This window comes from Schistocerca serialis, chromosome 9, assembly GCF_023864345.2.
Source record: "Schistocerca serialis cubense isolate TAMUIC-IGC-003099 chromosome 9, iqSchSeri2.2, whole genome shotgun sequence".
Taxonomy (NCBI): Eukaryota; Metazoa; Arthropoda; class Insecta; order Orthoptera; family Acrididae; genus Schistocerca; species Schistocerca serialis.
Genome location: NC_064646.1, coordinates 466,181,783 through 466,207,826, shown reverse-complemented (window position 1 = coordinate 466,207,826; position 26,044 = coordinate 466,181,783).

Here is a 26,044-nt window from a genome sequence, read left to right as displayed (position 1 = left end):
TGCTAAGTAACAGCTCAATGTTTAATTAGTTTTACAGTATGCTTAAAGAGTACGGACAAAATTGCACAATCTGATGACTCACGAGTGCGCTAATGATAACATTTTCTTTGTTAGCAGGTTGACCTCAGATATGTGGGAGCGGCGACATAATGTAGAAGAAAATCGCTAGTGCTGTGCACATAGCATTCTTCACACCGAATGTATCTACTTACAGTGGACGACTGCAGAAATGATTAGTTCTTTGCTAAGTAACAGCTCAATGTTTAATTAGTTTTACAGTATGCTTAAAGAGTACGGACAAAATTGCACAATCTGATGACTCACGAGTGCGCTAATGATAACATTTTCTTTGTTAGCAGGTTGACCTCAGATATGTGGGAGCGGCGACATAATGTAGAAGAAAATCGCTAGTGCTGTGCACATAGCATTCTTCACACCGAATGTATCTACTTACAGTGGACGACTGCAGAAATAATTAGTTCTTTGCTAAGTAACAGCTCAATGTTTAATTAGTTTTACAGTATGCTTAAAGAGTACGGACAAAATTGCACAATCTGATGACTCACGAGTGCACTAATGATAACATTTTCTTTGTTAGCAGGTTGACAACAGATATGTGGGAGCGGCGACATAATGTAGAAGAAAATCGCTAGTGCTGTGCACATAGCATTCTTCACACCGAATGTATCTACTTACAGTGGACGACTGCAGAAATAATTAGTTCTTTGCTAAGTAACAGCTCAATGTTTAATTAGTTTTACAGTATGCTTAAAGAGTACGGACAAAATTGCACAATCTGATGACTCACGAGTGCGCTAATGATAACATTTTCTTTGTTAGCAGGTTGACCTCAGATATGTGGGAGCGGCGACATAATGTAGAAGAAAATCGCTAGTGCTGTGCACATAGCATTCTTCACACCGAATGTATCTACTTACAGTGGACGACTGCAGAAATAATTAGTTCTTTGCTAAGTAACAGCTCAATGTTTAATTAGTTTTACAGTATGCTTAAAGAGTACGGACAAAATTGCACAATCTGATGACTCACGAGTGCGCTAATGATAACATTTTCTTTGTTAGCAGGTTGACCTCAGATATGTGGGAGCGGCGACATAATGTAGAAGAAAATCGCTAGTGCTGTGCACATAGCATTCTTCACACCGAATGTATCTACTTACAGTGGACGACTGCAGAAATAATTAGTTCTTTGCTAAGTAACAGCTCAATGTTTAATTAGTTTTACAGTATGCTTAAAGAGTACGGACAAAATTGCACAATCTGATGACTCACGAGTGCGCTAATGATAACATTTTCTTTGTTAGCAGGTTGACAACAGATATGTGTGGGCGGCGACATAATGTAGAAGAAAATCGCTAGTGCTGTGCACATAGCATTCTTCACACCGAATGTATCTACTTACAGTGGACGACTGCAGAAATAATTAGTTCTTTGCTAAGTAACAGCTCAATGTTTAATTAGTTTTACAGTATGCTTAAAGAGTACGGACAAAATTGCACAATCTGATGACTCACGAGTGCGCTAATGATAACATTTTCTTTGTTAGCAGGTTGACCTCAGATATGTGGGAGCGGCGACATAATGTAGAAGAAAATCGCTAGTGCTGTGCACATAGCATTCTTCACACCGAATGTATCTACTTACAGTGGACGACTGCAGAAATAATTAGTTCTTTGCTAAGTAACAGCTCAATGTTTAATTAGTTTTACAGTATGCTTAAAGAGTACGGACAAAATTGCACAATCTGATGACTCACGAGTGCGCTAATGATAACATTTTCTTTGTTAGCAGGTTGACAACAGATATGTGTGGGCGGCGACATAATGTAGAAGAAAATCGCTAGTGCTGTGCACATAGCATTCTTCACACCGAATGTATCTACTTACAGTGGACGACTGCAGAAATAATTAGTTCTTTGCTAAGTAACAGCTCAATGTTTAATTACTTTTACAGTATGCTTAAAGAGTACGGACAAAATTGCACAATCTGATGACTCACGAGTGCGCTAATGATAACATTTTCTTTGTTAGCAGGTTGACAACAGATATGTGTGGGCGGCGACATAATGTAGAAGAAAATCGCTAGTGCTGTGCACATAGCATTCTTCACACCGAATGTATCTACTTACAGTGGACGACTGCAGAAATAATTAGTTCTTTGCTAAGTAACAGCTCAATGTTTAATTAGTTTTACAGTATGCTTAAAGAGTACGGACAAAATTGCACAATCTGATGACTCACGAGTGCGCTAATGATAACATTTTCTTTGTTAGCAGGTTGACAACAGATATGTGTGGGCGGCGACATAATGTAGAAGAAAATCGCTAGTGCTGTGCACATAGCATTCTTCACACCGAATGTATCTACTTACAGTGGACGACTGCAGAAATAATTAGTTCTTTGCTAAGTAACAGCTCAATGTTTAATTAGTTTTACAGTATGCTTAAAGAGTACGGACAAAATTGCACAATCTGATGACTCACGAGTGCGCTAATGATAACATTTTCTTTGTTAGCAGGTTGACAACAGATATGTGTGGGCGGCGACATAATGTAGAAGAAAATCGCTAGTGCTGTGCACATAGCATTCTTCACACCGAATGTATCTACTTACAGTGGACGACTGCGGAAATAATTAGTTTTGTGGTAAGTAACAGCTCGATGTTTAATTAGTTTTACAGTATGCTTAAAGAGTACGGACAAAATTGCACAATGTGATGACTCACGAGTGCGCTAATGATAACATTTTCTTTGTTAGCAGGTTGACAACAGATATGTGTGGGCGGCGACATAATGTAGAAGAAAATCGCTAGTGCTGTGCACATAGCATTCTTCACACCGAATGTATCTACTTACAGTGGACGACTGCAGAAATAATTAGTTCTTTGCTAAGTAACAGCTCAATGTTTAATTAGTTTTACAGTATGCTTAAAGAGTACGGACAAAATTGCACAATCTGATGACTCACGAGTGCGCTAATGATAACATTTTCTTTGTTAGCAGGTTGACAACAGATATGTGTGGGCGGCGACATAATGTAGAAGAAAATCGCTAGTGCTGTGCACATAGCATTCTTCACACCGAATGTATCTACTTACAGTGGACGACTGCAGAAATAATTAGTTCTTTGCTAAGTAACAGCTCAATGTTTAATTAGTTTTACAGTATGCTTAAAGAGTACGGACAAAATTGCACAATCTGATGACTCACGAGTGCGCTAATGATAACATTTTCTTTGTTAGCAGGTTGACAACAGATATGTGTGGGCGGCGACATAATGTAGAAGAAAATCGCTAGTGCTGTGCACATAGCATTCTTCACACCGAATGTATCTACTTACAGTGGACGACTGCAGAAATAATTAGTTCTTTGCTAAGTAACAGCTCAATGTTTAATTACTTTTACAGTATGCTTAAAGAGTACGGACAAAATTGCACAATCTGATGACTCACGAGTGCGCTAATGATAACATTTTCTTTGTTAGCAGGTTGACAACAGATATGTGTGGGCGGCGACATAATGTAGAAGAAAATCGCTAGTGCTGTGCACATAGCATTCTTCACACCGAATGTATCTACTTACAGTGGACGACTGCAGAAATAATTAGTTCTTTGCTAAGTAACAGCTCAATGTTTAATTAGTTTTACAGTATGCTTAAAGAGTACGGACAAAATTGCACAATCTGATGACTCACGAGTGCGCTAATGATAACATTTTCTTTGTTAGCAGGTTGACAACAGATATGTGTGGGCGGCGACATAATGTAGAAGAAAATCGCTAGTGCTGTGCACATAGCATTCTTCACACCGAATGTATCTACTTACAGTGGACGACTGCAGAAATAATTAGTTCTTTGCTAAGTAACAGCTCAATGTTTAATTACTTTTACAGTATGCTTAAAGAGTACGGACAAAATTGCACAATCTGATGACTCACGAGTGCGCTAATGATAACATTTTCTTTGTTAGCAGGTTGACAACAGATATGTGTGGGCGGCGACATAATGTAGAAGAAAATCGCTAGTGCTGTGCACATAGCATTCTTCACACCGAATGTATCTACTTACAGTGGACGACTGCAGAAATAATTAGTTCTTTGCTAAGTAACAGCTCAATGTTTAATTAGTTTTACAGTATGCTTAAAGAGTACGGACAAAATTGCACAATCTGATGACTCACGAGTGCGCTAATGATAACATTTTCTTTGTTAGCAGGTTGACAACAGATATGTGTGGGCGGCGACATAATGTAGAAGAAAATCGCTAGTGCTGTGCACATAGCATTCTTCACACCGAATGTATCTACTTACAGTGGACGACTGCAGAAATAATTAGTTCTTTGCTAAGTAACAGCTCAATGTTTAATTAGTTTTACAGTATGCTTAAAGAGTACGGACAAAATTGCACAATCTGATGACTCACGAGTGCGCTAATGATAACATTTTCTTTGTTAGCAGGTTGACAACAGATATGTGTGGGCGGCGACATAATGTAGAAGAAAATCGCTAGTGCTGTGCACATAGCATTCTTCACACCGAATGTATCTACTTACAGTGGACGACTGCAGAAATAATTAGTTCTTTGCTAAGTAACAGCTCAATGTTTAATTAGTTTTACAGTATGCTTAAAGAGTACGGACAAAATTGCACAATCTGATGACTCACGAGTGCGCTAATGATAACATTTTCTTTGTTAGCAGGTTGACAACAGATATGTGTGGGCGGCGACATAATGTAGAAGAAAATCGCTAGTGCTGTGCACATAGCATTCTTCACACCGAATGTATCTACTTACAGTGGACGACTGCAGAAATAATTAGTTCTTTGCTAAGTAACAGCTCAATGTTTAATTACTTTTACAGTATGCTTAAAGAGTACGGACAAAATTGCACAATCTGATGACTCACGAGTGCGCTAATGATAACATTTTCTTTGTTAGCAGGTTGACAACAGATATGTGTGGGCGGCGACATAATGTAGAAGAAAATCGCTAGTGCTGTGCACATAGCATTCTTCACACCGAATGTATCTACTTACAGTGGACGACTGCAGAAATAATTAGTTCTTTGCTAAGTAACAGCTCAATGTTTAATTAGTTTTACAGTATGCTTAAAGAGTACGGACAAAATTGCACAATCTGATGACTCACGAGTGCGCTAATGATAACATTTTCTTTGTTAGCAGGTTGACAACAGATATGTGTGGGCGGCGACATAATGTAGAAGAAAATCGCTAGTGCTGTGCACATAGCATTCTTCACACCGAATGTATCTACTTACAGTGGACGACTGCAGAAATAATTAGTTCTTTGCTAAGTAACAGCTCAATGTTTAATTAGTTTTACAGTATGCTTAAAGAGTACGGACAAAATTGCACAATCTGATGACTCACGAGTGCGCTAATGATAACATGTTCTTTGTTAGCAGGTTGACAACAGATATGTGTGGGCGGCGACATAATGTAGAAGAAAATCGCTAGTGCTGTGCACATAGCATTCTTCACACCGAATGTATCTACTTACAGTGGACGACTGCAGAAATAATTAGTTCTTTGCTAAGTAACAGCTCAATGTTTAATTAGTTTTACAGTATGCTTAAAGAGTACGGCCAAAATTGCACAATCTGATGACTCACGAGTGCGCTAATGATAACATTTTCTTTGTTAGCAGGTTGACCTCAGATATGTGGGAGCGGCGACATAATGTAGAAGAAAATCGCTAGTGCTGTGCACATAGCATTCTTCACACCGAATGTATCTACTTACAGTGGACGACTGCAGAAATAATTAGTTCTTTGCTAAGTAACAGCTCAATGTTTAATTAGTTTTACAGTATGCTTAAAGAGTACGGACAAAATTGCACAATCTGATGACTCACGAGTGCGCTAATGATAACATTTTCTTTGTTAGCAGGTTGACAACAGATATGTGTGGGCGGCGACATAATGTAGAAGAAAATCGCTAGTGCTGTGCACATAGCATTCTTCACACCGAATGTATCTACTTATAGTGGACGACTGCAGAAATAATTAGTTCTTTGCTAAGTAACAGCTCAATGTTTAATTAGTTTTACAGTATGCTTAAAGAGTACGGACAAAATTGCACAATCTGATGACTCACGAGTGCGCTAATGATAACATTTTCTTTGTTAGCAGGTTGACCTCAGATATGTGGGAGCGGCGACATAATGTAGAAGAAAATCGCTAGTGCTGTGCACATAGCATTCTTCACACCGAATGTATCTACTTACAGTGGACGACTGCAGAAATAATTAGTTCTTTGCTAAGTAACAGCTCAATGTTTAATTAGTTTTACAGTATGCTTAAAGAGTACGGACAAAATTGCACAATCTGATGACTCACGAGTGCGCTAATGATAACATTTTCTTTGTTAGCAGGTTGACAACAGATATGTGGGAGCGGCGACATAATGTAGAAGAAAATCGCTAGTGCTGTGCACATAGCATTCTTCACACCGAATGTATCTACTTACAGTGGACGACTGCAGAAATAATTAGTTCTTTGCTAAGTAACAGCTCAATGTTTAATTAGTTTTACAGTATGCTTAAAGAGTACGGACAAAATTGCACAATCTGATGACTCACGAGTGCGCTAATGATAACATTTTCTTTGTTAGCAGGTTGACCTCAGATATGTGGGAGCGGCGACATAATGTAGAAGAAAATCGCTAGTGCTGTGCACATAGCATTCTTCACACCGAATGTATCTACTTACAGTGGACGACTGCAGAAATGATTAGTTCTTTGCTAAGTAACAGCTCAATGTTTAATTAGTTTTACAGTATGCTTAAAGAGTACGGACAAAATTGCACAATCTGATGACTCACGAGTGCGCTAATGATAACATTTTCTTTGTTAGCAGGTTGACCTCAGATATGTGGGAGCGGCGACATAATGTAGAAGAAAATCGCTAGTGCTGTGCACATAGCATTCTTCACACCGAATGTATCTACTTACAGTGGACGACTGCAGAAATAATTAGTTCTTTGCTAAGTAACAGCTCAATGTTTAATTAGTTTTACAGTATGCTTAAAGAGTACGGACAAAATTGCACAATCTGATGACTCACGAGTGCACTAATGATAACATTTTCTTTGTTAGCAGGTTGACAACAGATATGTGGGAGCGGCGACATAATGTAGAAGAAAATCGCTAGTGCTGTGCACATAGCATTCTTCACACCGAATGTATCTACTTACAGTGGACGACTGCAGAAATAATTAGTTCTTTGCTAAGTAACAGCTCAATGTTTAATTAGTTTTACAGTATGCTTAAAGAGTACGGACAAAATTGCACAATCTGATGACTCACGAGTGCGCTAATGATAACATTTTCTTTGTTAGCAGGTTGACCTCAGATATGTGGGAGCGGCGACATAATGTAGAAGAAAATCGCTAGTGCTGTGCACATAGCATTCTTCACACCGAATGTATCTACTTACAGTGGACGACTGCAGAAATAATTAGTTCTTTGCTAAGTAACAGCTCAATGTTTAATTAGTTTTACAGTATGCTTAAAGAGTACGGACAAAATTGCACAATCTGATGACTCACGAGTGCGCTAATGATAACATTTTCTTTGTTAGCAGGTTGACCTCAGATATGTGGGAGCGGCGACATAATGTAGAAGAAAATCGCTAGTGCTGTGCACATAGCATTCTTCACACCGAATGTATCTACTTACAGTGGACGACTGCAGAAATAATTAGTTCTTTGCTAAGTAACAGCTCAATGTTTAATTAGTTTTACAGTATGCTTAAAGAGTACGGACAAAATTGCACAATCTGATGACTCACGAGTGCGCTAATGATAACATTTTCTTTGTTAGCAGGTTGACAACAGATATGTGTGGGCGGCGACATAATGTAGAAGAAAATCGCTAGTGCTGTGCACATAGCATTCTTCACACCGAATGTATCTACTTACAGTGGACGACTGCAGAAATAATTAGTTCTTTGCTAAGTAACAGCTCAATGTTTAATTAGTTTTACAGTATGCTTAAAGAGTACGGACAAAATTGCACAATCTGATGACTCACGAGTGCGCTAATGATAACATTTTCTTTGTTAGCAGGTTGACAACAGATATGTGTGGGCGGCGACATAATGTAGAAGAAAATCGCTAGTGCTGTGCACATAGCATTCTTCACACCGAATGTATCTACTTACAGTGGACGACTGCAGAAATAATTAGTTCTTTGCTAAGTAACAGCTCAATGTTTAATTAGTTTTACAGTATGCTTAAAGAGTACGGACAAAATTGCACAATCTGATGACTCACGAGTGCGCTAATGATAACATTTTCTTTGTTAGCAGGTTGACAACAGATATGTGTGGGCGGCGACATAATGTAGAAGAAAATCGCTAGTGCTGTGCACATAGCATTCTTCACACCGAATGTATCTACTTACAGTGGACGACTGCAGAAATAATTAGTTCTTTGCTAAGTAACAGCTCAATGTTTAATTAGTTTTACAGTATGCTTAAAGAGTACGGACAAAATTGCACAATCTGATGACTCACGAGTGCGCTAATGATAACATTTTCTTTGTTAGCAGGTTGACCTCAGATATGTGGGAGCGGCGACATAATGTAGAAGAAAATCGCTAGTGCTGTGCACATAGCATTCTTCACACCGAATGTATCTACTTACAGTGGACGACTGCAGAAATAATTAGTTCTTTGCTAAGTAACAGCTCAATGTTTAATTAGTTTTACAGTATGCTTAAAGAGTACGGACAAAATTGCACAATCTGATGACTCACGAGTGCGCTAATGATAACATTTTCTTTGTTAGCAGGTTGACAACAGATATGTGTGGGCGGCGACATAATGTAGAAGAAAATCGCTAGTGCTGTGCACATAGCATTCTTCACACCGAATGTATCTACTTACAGTGGACGACTGCAGAAATAATTAGTTCTTTGCTAAGTAACAGCTCAATGTTTAATTAGTTTTACAGTATGCTTAAAGAGTACGGACAAAATTGCACAATCTGATGACTCACGAGTGCGCTAATGATAACATTTTCTTTGTTAGCAGGTTGACAACAGATATGTGGGAGCGGCGACATAATGTAGAAGAAAATCGCTAGTGCTGTGCACATAGCATTCTTCACACCGAATGTATCTACTTACAGTGGACGACTGCAGAAATAATTAGTTCTTTGCTAAGTAACAGCTCAATGTTTAATTAGTTTTACAGTATGCTTAAAGAGTACGGACAAAATTGCACAATCTGATGACTCACGAGTGCGCTAATGATAACATTTTCTTTGTTAGCAGGTTGACAACAGATATGTGGGAGCGGCGACATAATGTAGAAGAAAATCGCTAGTGCTGTGCACATAGCATTCTTCACACCGAATGTATCTACTTACAGTGGACGACTGCAGAAATAATTAGTTCTTTGCTAAGTAACAGCTCAATGTTTAATTAGTTTTACAGTATGCTTAAAGAGTACGGACAAAATTGCACAATCTGATGACTCACGAGTGCGCTAATGATAACATTTTCTTTGTTAGCAGGTTGACAACAGATATGTGTGGGCGGCGACATAATGTAGAAGAAAATCGCTAGTGCTGTGCACATAGCATTCTTCACACCGAATGTATCTACTTACAGTGGACGACTGCAGAAATAATTAGTTCTTTGCTAAGTAACAGCTCAATGTTTAATTAGTTTTACAGTATGCTTAAAGAGTACGGACAAAATTGCACAATCTGATGACTCACGAGTGCGCTAATGATAACATTTTCTTTGTTAGCAGGTTGACAACAGATATGTGTGGGCGGCGACATAATGTAGAAGAAAATCGCTAGTGCTGTGCACATAGCATTCTTCACACCGAATGTATCTACTTACAGTGGACGACTGCAGAAATAATTAGTTCTTTGCTAAGTAACAGCTCAATGTTTAATTACTTTTACAGTATGCTTAAAGAGTACGGACAAAATTGCACAATCTGATGACTCACGAGTGCGCTAATGATAACATTTTCTTTGTTAGCAGGTTGACAACAGATATGTGGGAGCGGCGACATAATGTAGAAGAAAATCGCTAGTGCTGTGCACATAGCATTCTTCACACCGAATGTATCTACTTACAGTGGACGACTGCAGAAATAATTAGTTCTTTGCTAAGTAACAGCTCAATGTTTAATTAGTTTTACAGTATGCTTAAAGAGTACGGACAAAATTGCACAATCTGATGACTCACGAGTGCGCTAATGATAACATTTTCTTTGTTAGCAGGTTGACAACAGATATGTGGGAGCGGCGACATAATGTAGAAGAAAATCGCTAGTGCTGTGCACATAGCATTCTTCACACCGAATGTATCTACTTACAGTGGACGACTGCAGAAATAATTAGTTCTTTGCTAAGTAACAGCTCAATGTTTAATTAGTTTTACAGTATGCTTAAAGAGTACGGACAAAATTGCACAATCTGATGACTCACGAGTGCGCTAATGATAACATTTTCTTTGTTAGCAGGTTGACAACAGATATGTGTGGGCGGCGACATAATGTAGAAGAAAATCGCTAGTGCTGTGCACATAGCATTCTTCACACCGAATGTATCTACTTACAGTGGACGACTGCAGAAATAATTAGTTCTTTGCTAAGTAACAGCTCAATGTTTAATTAGTTTTACAGTATGCTTAAAGAGTACGGACAAAATTGCACAATCTGATGACTCACGAGTGCGCTAATGATAACATTTTCTTTGTTAGCAGGTTGACAACAGATATGTGGGAGCGGCGACATAATGTAGAAGAAAATCGCTAGTGCTGTGCACATAGCATTCTTCACACCGAATGTATCTACTTACAGTGGACGACTGCAGAAATAATTAGTTCTTTGCTAAGTAACAGCTCAATGTTTAATTAGTTTTACAGTATGCTTAAAGAGTACGGACAAAATTGCACAATCTGATGACTCACGAGTGCGCTAATGATAACATTTTCTTTGTTAGCAGGTTGACAACAGATATGTGTGGGCGGCGACATAATGTAGAAGAAAATCGCTAGTGCTGTGCACATAGCATTCTTCACACCGAATGTATCTACTTACAGTGGACGACTGCAGAAATAATTAGTTCTTTGCTAAGTAACAGCTCAATGTTTAATTACTTTTACAGTATGCTTAAAGAGTACGGACAAAATTGCACAATCTGATGACTCACGAGTGCGCTAATGATAACATTTTCTTTGTTAGCAGGTTGACAACAGATATGTGTGGGCGGCGACATAATGTAGAAGAAAATCGCTAGTGCTGTGCACATAGCATTCTTCACACCGAATGTATCTACTTACAGTGGACGACTGCAGAAATAATTAGTTCTTTGCTAAGTAACAGCTCAATGTTTAATTAGTTTTACAGTATGCTTAAAGAGTACGGACAAAATTGCACAATCTGATGACTCACGAGTGCGCTAATGATAACATTTTCTTTGTTAGCAGGTTGACAACAGATATGTGTGGGCGGCGACATAATGTAGAAGAAAATCGCTAGTGCTGTGCACATAGCATTCTTCACACCGAATGTATCTACTTACAGTGGACGACTGCAGAAATAATTAGTTCTTTGCTAAGTAACAGCTCAATGTTTAATTAGTTTTACAGTATGCTTAAAGAGTACGGACAAAATTGCACAATCTGATGACTCACGAGTGCGCTAATGATAACATTTTCTTTGTTAGCAGGTTGACAACAGATATGTGTGGGCGGCGACATAATGTAGAAGAAAATCGCTAGTGCTGTGCACATAGCATTCTTCACACCGAATGTATCTACTTACAGTGGACGACTGCAGAAATAATTAGTTCTTTGCTAAGTAACAGCTCAATGTTTAATTAGTTTTACAGTATGCTTAAAGAGTACGGACAAAATTGCACAATCTGATGACTCACGAGTGCGCTAATGATAACATTTTCTTTGTTAGCAGGTTGACAACAGATATGTGTGGGCGGCGACATAATGTAGAAGAAAATCGCTAGTGCTGTGCACATAGCATTCTTCACACCGAATGTATCTACTTACAGTGGACGACTGCAGAAATAATTAGTTCTTTGCTAAGTAACAGCTCAATGTTTAATTACTTTTACAGTATGCTTAAAGAGTACGGACAAAATTGCACAATCTGATGACTCACGAGTGCGCTAATGATAACATTTTCTTTGTTAGCAGGTTGGCAACAGATATGTGGGAGCGGCGACATAATGTAGAAGAAAATCGCTAGTGCTGTGCACATAGCATTCTTCACACCGAATGTATCTACTTACAGTGGACGACTGCAGAAATAATTAGTTCTTTGCTAAGTAACAGCTCAATGTTTAATTAGTTTTACAGTATGCTTAAAGAGTACGGACAAAATTGCACAATCTGATGACTCACGAGTGCGCTAATGATAACATTTTCTTTGTTAGCAGGTTGACAACAGATATGTGTGGGCGGCGACATAATGTAGAAGAAAATCGCTAGTGCTGTGCACATAGCATTCTTCACACCGAATGTATCTACTTACAGTGGACGACTGCAGAAATAATTAGTTCTTTGCTAAGTAACAGCTCAATGTTTAATTAGTTTTACAGTATGCTTAAAGAGTACGGACAAAATTGCACAATCTGATGACTCACGAGTGCGCTAATGATAACATTTTCTTTGTTAGCAGGTTGACAACAGATATGTGTGGGCGGCGACATAATGTAGAAGAAAATCGCTAGTGCTGTGCACATAGCATTCTTCACACCGAATGTATCTACTTACAGTGGACGACTGCAGAAATAATTAGTTCTTTGCTAAGTAACAGCTCAATGTTTAATTAGTTTTACAGTATGCTTAAAGAGTACGGACAAAATTGCACAATCTGATGACTCACGAGTGCGCTAATGATAACATTTTCTTTGTTAGCAGGTTGACAACAGATATGTGTGGGCGGCGACATAATGTAGAAGAAAATCGCTAGTGCTGTGCACATAGCATTCTTCACACCGAATGTATCTACTTACAGTGGACGACTGCAGAAATAATTAGTTCTTTGCTAAGTAACAGCTCAATGTTTAATTAGTTTTACAGTATGCTTAAAGAGTACGGACAAAATTGCACAATCTGATGACTCACGAGTGCGCTAATGATAACATTTTCTTTGTTAGCAGGTTGACAACAGATATGTGGGAGCGGCGACATAATGTAGAAGAAAATCGCTAGTGCTGTGCACATAGCATTCTTCACACCGAATGTATCTACTTACAGTGGACGACTGCAGAAATAATTAGTTCTTTGCTAAGTAACAGCTCAATGTTTAATTAGTTTTACAGTATGCTTAAAGAGTACGGACAAAATTGCACAATCTGATGACTCACGAGTGCGCTAATGATAACATTTTCTTTGTTAGCAGGTTGACAACAGATATGTGTGGGCGGCGACATAATGTAGAAGAAAATCGCTAGTGCTGTGCACATAGCATTCTTCACACCGAATGTATCTACTTACAGTGGACGACTGCAGAAATAATTAGTTCTTTGCTAAGTAACAGCTCAATGTTTAATTAGTTTTACAGTATGCTTAAAGAGTACGGACAAAATTGCACAATCTGATGACTCACGAGTGCGCTAATGATAACATTTTCTTTGTTAGCAGGTTGACAACAGATATGTGTGGGCGGCGACATAATGTAGAAGAAAATCGCTAGTGCTGTGCACATAGCATTCTTCACACCGAATGTATCTACTTACAGTGGACGACTGCAGAAATAATTAGTTCTTTGCTAAGTAACAGCTCAATGTTTAATTAGTTTTACAGTATGCTTAAAGAGTACGGACAAAATTGCACAATCTGATGACTCACGAGTGCGCTAATGATAACATTTTCTTTGTTAGCAGGTTGACAACAGATATGTGTGGGCGGCGACATAATGTAGAAGAAAATCGCTAGTGCTGTGCACATAGCATTCTTCACACCGAATGTATCTACTTACAGTGGACGACTGCAGAAATAATTAGTTCTTTGCTAAGTAACAGCTCAATGTTTAATTACTTTTACAGTATGCTTAAAGAGTACGGACAAAATTGCACAATCTGATGACTCACGAGTGCGCTAATGATAACATTTTCTTTGTTAGCAGGTTGACAACAGATATGTGTGGGCGGCGACATAATGTAGAAGAAAATCGCTAGTGCTGTGCACATAGCATTCTTCACACCGAATGTATCTACTTACAGTGGACGACTGCAGAAATAATTAGTTCTTTGCTAAGTAACAGCTCAATGTTTAATTAGTTTTACAGTATGCTTAAAGAGTACGGACAAAATTGCACAATCTGATGACTCACGAGTGCGCTAATGATAACATTTTCTTTGTTAGCAGGTTGACAACAGATATGTGTGGGCGACGACATAATGTAGAAGAAAATCGCTAGTGCTGTGCACATAGCATTCTTCACACCGAATGTATCTACTTACAGTGGACGACTGCAGAAATAATTAGTTCTTTGCTAAGTAACAGCTCAATGTTTAATTAGTTTTACAGTAGGGCTTAAAGAGTACGGACAAAATTGCACAATCTGATGACTCACGAGTGCGCTAATGATAACATTTTCTTTGTTAGCAGGTTGACAGCAGATATGTGTGGGCGGCGACATAATGTAGAAGAAAATCGCTAGTGCTGTGCACATAGCATTCTTCACACCGAATGTATCTACTTACAGTGGACGACTGCAGAAATAATTAGTTCTTTGCTAAGTAACAGCTCAATGTTTAATTAGTTTTACAGTATGCTTAAAGAGTACGGACAAAATTGCACAATCTGATGACTCACGAGTGCGCTAATGATAACATTTTCTTTGTTAGCAGGTTGACAACAGATATGTGTGGGCGGCGACATAATGTAGAAGAAAATCGCTAGTGCTGTGCACATAGCATTCTTCACACCGAATGTATCTACTTACAGTGGACGACTGCAGAAATAATTAGTTCTTTGCTAAGTAACAGCTCAATGTTTAATTAGTTTTACAGTATGCTTAAAGAGTACGGACAAAATTGCACAATCTGATGACTCACGAGTGCGCTAATGATAACATTTTCTTTGTTAGCAGGTTGACAACAGATATGTGGGAGCGGCGACATAATGTAGAAGAAAATCGCTAGTGCTGTGCACATAGCATTCTTCACACCGAATGTATCTACCTACAGTGGACGACTGCGGAAATAATTAGTTTTTTGGTAAGTAACAGCTCGATGTTTAATTAGTTTTACAGTATGCTTAAAGAGTACGGACAAAATTGCACAATCTGATGACTCACGAGTGCGCTAATGATAACATTTTCTTTGTTAGCAGGTTGACAACAGATATGTGTGGGCGGCGACATAATGTAGAAGAAAATCGCTAGTGCTGTGCACATAGCATTCTTCACACCGAATGTATCTACTTACAGTGGACGACTGCAGAAATAATTAGTTCTTTGCTAAGTAACAGCTCAATGTTTAATTAGTTTTACAGTATGCTTAAAGAGTACGGACAAAATTGCACAATCTGATGACTCACGAGTGCGCTAATGATAACATTTTCTTTGTTAGCAGGTTGACAACAGATATGTGTGGGCGACGACATAATGTAGAAGAAAATCGCTAGTGCTGTGCACATAGCATTCTTCACACCGAATGTATCTACTTACAGTGGACGACTGCAGAAATAATTAGTTCTTTGCTAAGTAACAGCTCAATGTTTAATTAGTTTTACAGTAGGGCTTAAAGAGTACGGACAAAATTGCACAATCTGATGACTCACGAGTGCGCTAATGATAACATTTTCTTTGTTAGCAGGTTGACAGCAGATATGTGTGGGCGGCGACATAATGTAGAAGAAAATCGCTAGTGCTGTGCACATAGCATTCTTCACACCGAATGTATCTACTTACAGTGGACGACTGCAGAAATAATTAGTTCTTTGCTAAGTAACAGCTCAATGTTTAATTAGTTTTACAGTATGCTTAAAGAGTACGGACAAAATTGCACAATCTGATGACTCACGAGTGCGCTAATGATAACATTTTCTTTGTTAGCAGGTTGACAACAGATATGTGTGGGCGGCGACATAATGTAGAAGAAAATCGCTAGTGCTGTGCACATAGCATTCTTCACACCGAATGTATCTACTTACAGTGGACGACTGCAGAAATAATTAGTTCTTTGCTAAGTAACAGCTCAATGTTTAATTAGTTTTACAGTATGCTTAAAGAGTACGGACAAAATTGCACAATCTGATGACTCACGAGTGCGCTAATGATAACATTTTCTTTGTTAGCAGGTTGACAACAGATATGTGGGAGCGGCGACATAATGTAGAAGAAAATCGCTAGTGCTGTGCACATAGCATTCTTCACACCGAATGTATCTACCTACAGTGGACGACTGCGGAAATAATTAGTTTTTTGGTAAGTAACAGCTCGATGTTTAATTAGTTTTACAGTATGCTTAAAGAGTACGGACAAAATTGCACAATCTGATGACTCACGAGTGCGCTAATGATAACATTTTCTTTGTTAGCAGGTTGACAACAGATATGTGTGGGCGGCGACATAATGTAGAAGAAAATCGCTAGTGCTGTGCACATAGCATTCTTCACACCGAATGTATCTACTTACAGTGGACGACTGCAGAAATAATTAGTTCTTTGCTAAGTAACAGCTCAATGTTTAATTAGTTTTACAGTATGCTTAAAGAGTACGGACAAAATTGCACAATCTGATGACTCACGAGTGCGCTAATGATAACATTTTCTTTGTTAGCAGGTTGACAACAGATATGTGGGAGCGGCGACATAATGTAGAAGAAAATCGCTAGTGCTGTGCACATAGCATTCTTCACACCGAATGTATCTACCTACAGTGGACGACTGCGGAAATAATTAGTTTTTTGGTAAGTAACAGCTCGATGTTTAATTAGTTTTACAGTATGCTTAAAGAGTACGGACAAAATTGCACAATCTGATGACTCACGAGTGCGCTAATGATAACATTTTCTTTGTTAGCAGGTTGACAACAGATATGTGGGAGCGGCGACATAATGTAGATGAAAATCGCTAGTGCTGTGCACATAGCATTCTTCACACCGAATGTATCTACCTACAGTGGACGACTGCGGAAATAATTAGTTTTTTGGTAAGTAACAGCTCGATGTTTAATTAGTTTTACAGTATGCTTAAAGAGTACGGACAAAATTGCACAATCTGATGACTCACGAGTGCGCTAATGATAACATTTTCTTTGTTAGCAGGTTGACAACAGATATGTGTGGGCGGCGACATAATGTAGAAGAAAATCGCTAGTGCTGTGCACATAGCATTCTTCACACCGAATGTATCTACTTACAGTGGACGACTGCAGAAATAATTAGTTCTTTGCTAAGTAACAGCTCAATGTTTAATTAGTTTTACAGTATGCTTAAAGAGTACGGACAAAATTGCACAATCTGATGACTCACGAGTGCGCTAATGATAACATTTTCTTTGTTAGCAGGTTGACAACAGATATGTGGGAGCGGCGACATAATGTAGAAGAAAATCGCTAGTGCTGTGCACATAGCATTCTTCACACCGAATGTATCTACCTACAGTGGACGACTGCGGAAATAATTAGTTTTTTGGTAAGTAACAGCTCGATGTTTAATTAGTTTTACAGTATTCTTAAAGAGTACGGACAAAATTGCACAATCTGATGACTTACGAGTGCGCTAATGATAACATTTTCTTTGTTAGCAGGTTGACCTCAGATATGTGGGAGCGGCGACATAATGTAGAAGAAAATCGCTAGTGCTGTGCACATAGCATTCTTCACACCGAATGTATCTACTTACAGTGGACGACTGCAGAAATAATTAGTTCTTTGCTAAGTAACAGCTCAATGTTTAATTAGTTTTACAGTATGCTTAAAGAGTACGGACAAAATTGCACAATCTGATGACTCACGAGTGCGCTAATGATAACATTTTCTTTGTAAGCAGGTTGACCTCAGATATGTGGGAGCGGCGACATAATGTAGAAGAAAATCGCTAGTGCTGTGCACATAGCATTCTTCACACCGAATGTATCTACCTACAGTGGACGACTGCGGAAATAATTAGTTTTTTGGTAAGTAACAGCTCGATGTTTAATTAGTTTTACAGTATGCTTAAAGAGTACGGACAAAATTGCACAATCTGATGACTTACGAGTGCGCTAATGATAACATTTTCTTTGTTAGCAGGTTGACCTCAGATATGTGTGGGCGGCGACATAATGTAGAAGAAAATCGCTAGTGCTGTGCACATAGCATTCTTCACACCGAATGTATCTACTTACAGTGGACGACTGCAGAAATAATTAGTTCTTTGCTAAGTAACAGCTCAATGTTTAATTAGTTTTACAGTATGCTTAAAGAGTACGGACAAAATTGCACAATCTGATGACTCACGAGTGCGCTAATGATAACATTTTCTTTGTTAGCAGGTTGACAACAGATATGTGTGGGCGGCGACATAATGTAGAAGAAAATCGCTAGTGCTGTGCACATAGCATTCTTCACACCGAATGTATCTACTTACAGTGGACGACTGCAGAAATAATTAGTTCTTTGCTAAGTAACAGCTCAATGTTTAATTAGTTTTACAGTATGCTTAAAGAGTACGGACAAAATTGCACAATCTGATGACTCACGAGTGCGCTAATGATAACATTTTCTTTGTAAGCAGGTTGACCTCAGATATGTGGGAACGGCGACATAATGTAGAAGAAAATCGCTAGTGCTGTGCACATAGCATTCTTCACACCGAATGTATCTACCTACAGTGGACGACTGCGGAAATAATTAGTTTTTTGGTAAGTAACAGCTCGATGTTTAATTAGTTTTACAGTATGCTTAAAGAGTACGGACAAAATTGCACAATCTGATGACTTACGAGTGCGCTAATGATAACATTTTCTTTGTTAGCAGGTTGACCTCAGATATGTGTGGGCGGCGACATAATGTAGAAGAAAATCGCTAGTGCTGTGCACATAGCATTCTTCACACCGAATGTATCTACTTACAGTGGACGACTGCAGAAATAATTAGTTCTTTGCTAAGTAACAGCTCAATGTTTAATTAGTTTTACAGTATGCTTAAAGAGTACGGACAAAATTGCACAATCTGATGACTCACGAGTGCGCTAATGATAACATTTTCTTTGTTAGCAGGTTGACAACAGATATGTGTGGGCGGCGACATAATGTAGAAGAAAATCGCTAGTGCTGTGCACATAGCATTCTTCACACCGAATGTATCTACTTACAGTGGACGACTGCAGAAATAATTAGTTCTTTGCTAAGTAACAGCTTAATGTTTAATTAGTTTTACAGTATGCTTAAAGAGTACGGACAAAATTGCACAATCTGATGACTCACGAGTGCGCTAATGATAACATTTTCTTTGTAAGCAGGTTGACCTCAGATATGTGGGAGCGGCGACATAATGTAGAAGAAAATCGCTAGTGCTGTGCACATAGCATTCTTCACACCGAATGTATCTACTTACAGTGGACGACTGCAGAAATAATTAGTTCTTTGCTAAGTAACAGCTCAATGTTTAATTAGTTTTACAGTATGCTTAAAGAGTACGGACAAAATTGCACAATCTGATGACTCACGAGTGCGCTAATGATAACATTTTCTTTGTAAGCAGGTTGACCTCAGATATGTGGGAGCGGCGACATAATGTAGAAGAAAATCGCTAGTGCTGTGCACATAGCATTCTTCACACCGAATGTATCTACTTACAGTGGACGACTGCAGAAATAATTAGTTCTTTGCTAAGTAACAGCTCAATGTTTAATTAGTTTTACAGTATGCTTAAAGAGTACGGACAAAATTGCACAATCTGATGACTCACGAGTGCGCTAATGATAACATTTTCTTTGTTAGCAGGTTGACAACAGATATGTGTGGGCGGCGACATAATGTAGAAGAAAATCGCTAGTGCTGTGCACATAGCATTCTTCACACCGAATGTATCTACTTACAGTGGACGACTGCAGAAATAATTAGTTCTTTGCTAAGTAACAGCTCAATGTTTAATTAGTTTTACAGTATGCTTAAAGAGTACGGACAAAATTGCACAATCTGATGACTCACGAGTGCGCTAATGATAACATTTTCTTTGTAAGCAGGTTGACCTCAGATATGTGGGAGCGGCGACATAATGTAGAAGAAAATCGCTAGTGCTGTGCACATAGCATTCTTCACACCGAATGTATCTACCTACAGTGGACGACTGCGGAAATAATTAGTTTTTTGGTAAGTAACAGCTCGATGTTTAATTAGTTTTACAGTATGCTTAAAGAGTACGGACAAAATTGCACAATCTGATGACTTACGAGTGCGCTAATGATAACATTTTCTTTGTTAGCAGGTTGACCTCAGATATGTGTGGGCGGCGACATAATGTAGAAGAAAATCGCTAGTGCTGTGCACATAGCATTCTTCACACCGAATGTATCTACTTACAGTGGACGACTGCAGAAATAATTAGTTCTTTGCTAAGTAACAGCTCAATGTTTAATTAGTTTTACAGTATGCTTAAAGAGTACGGACAAAATTGCACAATCTGATGACTCACGAGTGCGCTAATGATAACATTTTCTTTGTTAGCAGGTTGACAACAGATATGTGTGGGCGGCGACATAATGTAGAAGAAAATCGCTAGTGCTGTGCACATAGCATTCTTCACACCGAATGTATCTACCTACAGTGGACGACTGCGGAAATAATTAGTTTTTTGGTAAGTAACAGCTCGATGTTTAGTTAGTTTTACAGTATGCTTAAAGAGTACGGACAAAATTGCACAATCTGATGACTTACGAGTGCGCTAATGATAACATTTTCTTTGTTAGCAGGTTGACCTCAGATATGTGGGAGCGGCGACATAATGTAGAAGAAAATCGCTAGTGCTGTGCACATAGCATTCTTCACACCGAATGTATCTACTTACAGTGGACGACTGCAGAAATAATTAGTTCTTTGCTAAGTAACAGCTCAATGTTTAATTAGTTTTACAGTATGCTTAAAGAGTACGGACAAAATTGCACAATCTGATGACTCACGAGTGCGCTAATGATAACATTTTCTTTGTAAGCAGGTTGACCTCAGATATGTGGGAGCGGCGACATAATGTAGAAGAAAATCGCTAGTGCTGTGCACATAGCATTCTTCACACCGAATGTATCTACCTACAGTGGACGACTGCGGAAATAATTAGTTTTTTGGTAAGTAACAGCTCGATGTTTAATTAGTTTTACAGTATGCTTAAAGAGTACGGACAAAATTGCACAATCTGATGACTTACGAGTGCGCTAATGATAACATTTTCTTTGTTAGCAGGTTGACCTCAGATATGTGTGGGCGGCGACATAATGTAGAAGAAAATCGCTAGTGCTGTGCACATAGCATTCTTCACACCGAATGTATCTACTTACAGTGGACGACTGCAGAAATAATTAGTTCTTTGCTAAGTAACAGCTCAATGTTTAATTAGTTTTACAGTATGCTTAAAGAGTACGGACAAAATTGCACAATCTGATGACTCACGAGTGCGCTAATGATAACATTTTCTTTGTTAGCAGGTTGACAACAGATATGTGGGAGCGGCGACATAATGTAGAAGAAAATCGCTAGTGCTGTGCACATAGCATTCTTCACACCGAATGTATCTACCTACAGTGGACGACTGCGGAAATAATTAGTTTTTTGGTAAATAACAGCTCGATGTTTAATTAGTTTTACAGTATTCTTAAAGAGTACGGACAAAATTGCACAATCTGATGACTTACGAGTGCGCTAATGATAACATTTTCTTTGTTAGCAGGTTGACCTCAGATATGTGTGGGCGGCGACATAATGTAGAAGAAAATCGCTAGTGCTGTGCACATAGCATTCTTCACACCGAATGTATCTACTTACAGTGGACGACTGCAGAAATAATTAGTTCTTTGCTAAGTAACAGCTCAATGTTTAATTAGTTTTACAGTATGCTTAAAGAGTACGGACAAAATTGCACAATCTGATGACTCACGAGTGCGCTAATGATAACATTTTCTTTGTTAGCAGGTTGACAACAGATATGTGTGGGCGGCGACATAATGTAGAAGAAAATCGCTAGTGCTGTGCACATAGCATTCTTCACACCGAATGTATCTACTTACAGTGGACGACTGCAGAAATAATTAGTTCTTTGCTAAGTAACAGCTCAATGTTTAATTAGTTTTACAGTATGCTTAAAGAGTACGGACAAAATTGCACAATCTGATGACTCACGAGTGCGCTAATGATAACATTTTCTTTGTAAGCAGGTTGACCTCAGATATGTGGGAGCGGCGACATAATGTAGAAGAAAATCGCTAGTGCTGTGCACATAGCATTCTTCACACCGAATGTATCTACCTACAGTGGACGACTGCGGAAATAATTAGTTTTTTGGTAAGTAACAGCTCGATGTTTAATTAGTTTTACAGTATGCTTAAAGAGTACGGACAAAATTGCACAATCTGATGACTTACGAGTGCGCTAATGATAACATTTTCTTTGTTAGCAGGTTGACCTCAGATATGTGGGAGCGGCGACATAATGTAGAAGAAAATCGCTAGTGCTGTGCACATAGCATTCTTCACACCGAATGTATCTACCTACAGTGGACGACTGCAGAAATAATTAGTTCTTTGCTAAGTAACAGCTCAATGTTTAATTAGTTTTACAGTATGCTTAAAGAGTACGGACAAAATTGCACAATCTGATGACTCACGAGTGCGCTAATGATAACATTTTCTTTGTTAGCAGGTTGACAACAGATATGTGGGAGCGGCGACATAATGTAGAAGAAAATCGCTAGTGCTGTGCACATAGCATTCTTCACACCGAATGTATCTACCTACAGTGGACGACTGCGGAAATAATTAGTTTTTTGGTAAATAACAGCTCGATGTTTAATTAGTTTTACAGTATTCTTAAAGAGTACGGACAAAATTGCACAATCTGATGACTTACGAGTGCGCTAATGATAACATTTTCTTTGTTAGCAGGTTGACCTCAGATATGTGTGGGCGGCGACATAATGTAGAAGAAAATCGCTAGTGCTGTGCACATAGCATTCTTCACACCGAATGTATCTACTTACAGTGGACGACTGCAGAAATAATTAGTTCTTTGCTAAGTAACAGCTCAATGTTTAATTAGTTTTACAGTATGCTTAAAGAGTACGGACAAAATTGCACAATCTGATGACTCACGAGTGCGCTAATGATAACATTTTCTTTGTTAGCAGGTTGACAACAGATATGTGTGGGCGGCGACATAATGTAGAAGAAAATCGCTAGTGCTGTGCGCATAGCATTCTTCACACCGAATGTATCTACTTACAGTGGACGACTGCAGAAATAATTAGTTCTTTGCTAAGTAACAGCTCAATGTTTAATTAGTTTTACAGTATGCTTAAAGAGTACGGACAAAATTGCACAATCTGATGACTCACGAGTGCGCTAATGATAACATTTTCTTTGTAAGCAGGTTGACCTCAGATATGTGGGAGCGGCGACATAATGTAGAAGAAAATCGCTAGTGCTGTGCACATAGCATTCTTCACACCGAATGTATCTACCTACAGTGGACGACTGCGGAAATAATTAGTTTTTTGGTAAGTAACAGCTCGATGTTTAATTAGTTTTACAGTATGCTTAAAGAGTACGGACAAAATTGCACAATCTGATGACTTACGAGTGCGCTAATGATAACATTTTCTTTGTTAGCAGGTTGACCTCAGATATGTGGGAGCGGCGACATAATGTAGAAGAAAATCGCTAGTGCTGTGCACATAGCATTCTTCACACCGAATGTATCTACTTACAGTGGACGACTGCAGAAATAATTAGTTCTTTGCTAAGTAACAGCTCAATGTTTAATTAGTTTTACAGTATGCTTAAAGAGTACGGACAAAATTGCACAATCTGATGACTCACGAGTGCGCTAATGATAACATTTTCTTTGTAAGCAGGTTGACCTCAGATATGTGGGAGCGGCGACATAATGTAGAAGAAAATCGCTAGTGCTGTGCACATAGCATTCTTCACACCGAATGTATCTACCTACAGTGGACGACTGCGGAAATAATTAGTTTTTTGGTAAGTAACAGCTCGATGTTTAATTAGTTTTACAGTATGCTTAAAGAGTACGGACAAAATTGCACAATCTGATGACTTACGAGTGCGCTAATGATAACATTTTCTTTGTTAGCAGGTTGACCTCAGATATGTGTGGGCGGCGACATAATGTAGAAGAAAATCGCTAGTGCTGTGCACATAGCATTCTTCACACCGAATGTATCTACTTACAGTGGACGACTGCAGAAATAATTAGTTCTTTGCTAAGTAACAGCTCAATGTTTAATTAGTTTTACAGTATGCTTAAAGAGTACGGACAAAATTGCACAATCTGATGACTCACGAGTGCGCTAATGATAACATTTTCTTTGTTAGCAGGTTGACAACAGATATGTGTGGGCGGCGACATAATGTAGAAGAAAATCGCTAGTGCTGTGCACATAGCATTCTTCACACCGAATGTATCTACTTACAGTGGACGACTGCAGAAATAATTAGTTCTTTGCTAAGTAACAGCTCAATGTTTAATTAGTTTTACAGTATGCTTAAAGAGTACGGACAAAATTGCACAATCTGATGACTCACGAGTGCGCTAATGATAACATTTTCTTTGTTAGCAGGTTGACAACAGATATGTGGGAGCGGCGACATAATGTAGAAGAAAATCGCTAGTGCTGTGCACATAGCATTCTTCACACCGAATGTATCTACCTACAGTGGACGACTGCGGAAATAATTAGTTTTTTGGTAAATAACAGCTCGATGTTTAATTAGTTTTACAGTATTCTTAAAGAGTACGGACAAAATTGCACAATCTGATGACTTACGAGTGCGCTAATGATAACATTTTCTTTGTTAGCAGGTTGACCTCAGATATGTGTGGGCGGCGACATAATGTAGAAGAAAATCGCTAGTGCTGTGCACATAGCATTCTTCACACCGAATGTATCTACTTACAGTGGACGACTGCAGAAATAATTAGTTCTTTGCTAAGTAACAGCTCAATGTTTAATTAGTTTTACAGTATGCTTAAAGAGTACCGACAAAATTGCACAATCTGATGACTCACGAGTGCGCTAATGATAACATTTTCTTTGTTAGCAGGTTGACAACAGATATGTGGGAGCGGCGACATAATGTAGAAGAAAATCGCTAGTGCTGTGCACATAGCATTCTTCACACCGAATGTATCTACCTACAGTGGACGACTGCAGAAATAATTAGTTCTTTGCTAAGTAACAGCTCAATGTTTAATTAGTTTTACAGTATGCTTAAAGAGTACGGACAAAATTGCACAATCTGATGACTCACGAGTGCGCTAATGATAACATTTTCTTTGTTAGCAGGTTGACAACAGATATGTGGGAGCGGCGACATAATGTAGAAGAAAATCGCTAGTGCTGTGCACATAGCATTCTTCACACCGAATGTATCTACCTACAGTGGACGACTGCAGAAATAATTAGTTCTTTGCTAAGTAACAGCTCAATGTTTAATTAGTTTTACAGTATGCTTAAAGAGTACGGACAAAATTGCACAATCTGATGACTCACGAGTGCGCTAATGATAACATTTTCTTTGTTAGCAGGTTGACAACAGATATGTGGGAGCGGCGACATAATGTAGAAGAAAATCGCTAGTGCTGTGCACATAGCATTCTTCACACCGAATGTATCTACCTACAGTGGACGACTGCGGAAATAATTAGTTTTTTGGTAAGTAACAGCTCGATGTTTAATTAGTTTTACAGTATTCTTAAAGAGTACGGACAAAATTGCACAATCTGATGACTTACGAGTGCGCTAATGATAACATTTTCTTTGTTAGCAGGTTGACCTCAGATATGTGTGGGCGGCGACAT